This window comes from Psammomys obesus, unplaced genomic scaffold, assembly GCF_907164565.1.
Source record: "Psammomys obesus unplaced genomic scaffold, mPsaObe1.curated_primary_1811, whole genome shotgun sequence".
Lineage (NCBI taxonomy): Eukaryota > Metazoa > Chordata > Mammalia > Rodentia > Muridae > Psammomys > Psammomys obesus.
The window spans coordinates 16,322-19,262 of record NW_026593040.1 but is presented as its reverse complement, the minus strand read 5'-3'; the positions used below and the strand labels follow the sequence as shown (position 1 = coordinate 19,262).

The following is a 2,941-nucleotide window of genomic DNA, read 5'->3' as shown; positions in this document are numbered from 1 at the left end:
TATATATATATATATATATATATATATATATATATATATATATATATGTGAAAGATGCTAAACCATATAAAAAGGACTTTTGCTCAGACATATTTACAGCACCTTTATTTGTAATAGCCAGAGAGTCTGGAAACAACCTAGATATCCCTCAGCTGAAGAATGGATACAGAAAGTGTGGTACAGTTACACAAAAGAATACTACTCAGCAATTAAAAACAAGATAATCCATTGTGTAAATTTATAAAATGTAATACTACTCAGCAATTAATTATGCAAATCATGAAATTTGCAGGCAAATGGTGGGAACTAGAAGAGGTCATCTTGAGTGAGGTATCTCAGAAGCAGAAAGACACATATGGTATTTATTCACTTTTAAGTGGATATTAGACATATAATATAGGATAATCATACTAAAATCTTTACACCTAAGGAAGCTAAACAACAAGGAGGCCCCTGGGTAAGATTTTCTTTTTTTTTCTTTTTTAACGTGTTTATTAACATACACAAAGAGTTTTGTGACATACATAGACACACACACACACATATATATACATACATATACTGTATTTAGATCATACATCCCCCACATCCCAGTTACCTTTTACCCATAGCTCCTCTTCTGCTTTCATGTCTTTTTTTGTGTGTTACCCAATGAGGTTCATTAGTTACTTACAGGAGCATGGGTACTTTACCAGTGTCTACACCACCAAAGAAAATGTTTTTCTTGTCCCCATAAATTATATATATCCTCAGGCAATAAAAGGCCCTCTTGAGCCCTAGTCCTTCTCTGACAGTTGGGAACATGTTAAAGTGTATGTGGACAAATACAGATGTTACAGAGTCAACCATGAGACCTAAGGCTCCTTTAGAGAGTAGGAGGCAGATTGCACTCTAGTCAGGCTTGCCTTCTGTCTCAGCCTCAAATGTGTTAGTATCACAGATAAAGGCCACCGCATCCATGGCAACAGCTAGATTTCACTGAGCACCTATTTACTACATTACCTCTTTTACTTGAGTGCTTAATGGTTTATTTTCTTTCAAGTTAGATATGAAAATGGCATGAAACATTTAGTTTAACAAAAACCCGCAGAAGGAACACCAATAACAAGGACTACAATAGTCTTCACTAGTGAGAGTTCTGCCATGCCTAGCCACATCACAAACATGGGGTTCCTCCTGTCATAGTCACACTATTACAGAAACATGACGGGGGTTATCCATCACAAACAATGCGACTGTGAGCCTGCTGTGTACACGTTGTCGAAAGCCTGCTGCATGTTTTTGATACAGGTGCCTAGAGGTTAAGTTGCTGATCTGCAGTAGTCATTGTATGTCCTTAGTTTCTATAAGCAATGCTAGATGGCCTCTAGTTGTATACCATGGTGTTACTTGTACTAGTTTACAGAGGTTCTTCCTTGTCTTTACACGGTATGTTTTAAATTTTACCAATTTGATGTTTATTTTTTGGTTGTTAGTGGTGAAGTTGGGTAACACTTCTCAAACCTTAGCCTTTTCCTGTAGTGTGGGAGCTTTTGTGTGCACGCAATGCAAGTGCTCTACCTGAGTCATACTCCTCAGCCCAATGTCTTCTCTAAAATGCTTGCACAAATATTTTGCCAGTTTGTAAGTGCATTATTTGTCCTGATGTATAGCAGTTGGTCTATAGTTTCTGTATTTTGCATTTTTGTTGTTTATATGTGACATTTTCTGCTTTGGCTCAGGTTTTCACTCTATGTTGCTTTAGTTGCAATTCTGTATTTTAAAGTTCTGTTGTCTTCAAAGGAGCAATGCTTAAGAAACTTTCTTCTACTTGAGATAATGAGGATCTTTACACTACCTGGATTGATTTTCATAGGACAGCATTCAATTTATTTTTTCTTTCATGGGTTAACCAGTTGTTCCAGTATTAACTCAAATAATCCTCAACAAAGGCGTGGTTACTGTTTTTACTCCTTGTTTCTTCAGTTTTTGTGGTTAGATTGATCAGTGTCATTTCCTTCAGAGTCTTCATCAGTTGATTTAACCGAGCATGAATTAGCACTATCTTCTCTTTCAGCTCTGCAATCTTTTCTGGTAGAGGTGCATAATGAATATCCATTCCAGATGCATTTACTATGGTCTTTGTTTTTAAAGGATAGCACACCATTTGTTACAGGAGAGGTAGAAGTAGCCTCTCAAGGCAGCCAGAGCAGCGTGGATGGAATATAGACGGAAACCAACAGGAGTCCCACAGGAATTACAGAATAAGCGGTTGTATGTGCTGCACTTGAGAGAACCTTCAATGTCAACCAGAAAGGGCTCCAACAAAACGACATTGTTTGTGACTCTGGAGAAGGCCACAGCCCCAAGGGACCCCGACAGGTCCCAGGGGAGGTGCACGGTGTGGGCGAGCACCGCGTGGCAACCCGCGCAATGAAACACCGCACATCTCTCCGGTCCCAACCACGCAGGCAGCCGCAGGTCGACAGGGGATGCCGCCACCCCAGAGCGGAAGGACTCGAGAGGAGAGAAGCCTTTCACCACCTGAGTGTCCCACTTCGTGGAGGAAGTGGGAGAACAAGGTATGTCACAAGAGCCGCTGCGGGACCGTGTCTCCAGGACCGAGACAAGGCGCAGCGACCCAGCAGCCATCATTTTGGAGCCCGCGCCTCCTGGGTAAGATTTTCAATCCTCATTCAGAAAGATAAATGGGATGGACATCAGAAGAGGAAGAAAACAGTGAACAGCACAGGAGCCTACCACACAGGGACTCTGATAGACTCTACCCTGAAGGGTATCAAAACAGAGGCCGAGACTCATAGCCACACTTTGGGTAGAATGCAGGGAATCTTAGAAGGGAGAGATAGAAAGATCGGTAGGGGACAGGAGCTCCACAAGCAGAGAGAAAAAATCTGGGTACAGGGGTCCTTTCTGAGACTAACCAAAGATCATTCATGGAGAT

General features: G+C 41.1%; 1 pseudogene; it reads right to left on the bottom strand.

Moving 5' to 3' along the window:
- Positions 1–1,906: 1,906 nt before the first annotated feature.
- LOC129683510 (protein Mis18-beta-like) lies at positions 1,907–2,631 on the bottom strand (annotated as a pseudogene).
- Positions 2,632–2,941: the final 310 nt, after the last annotated feature.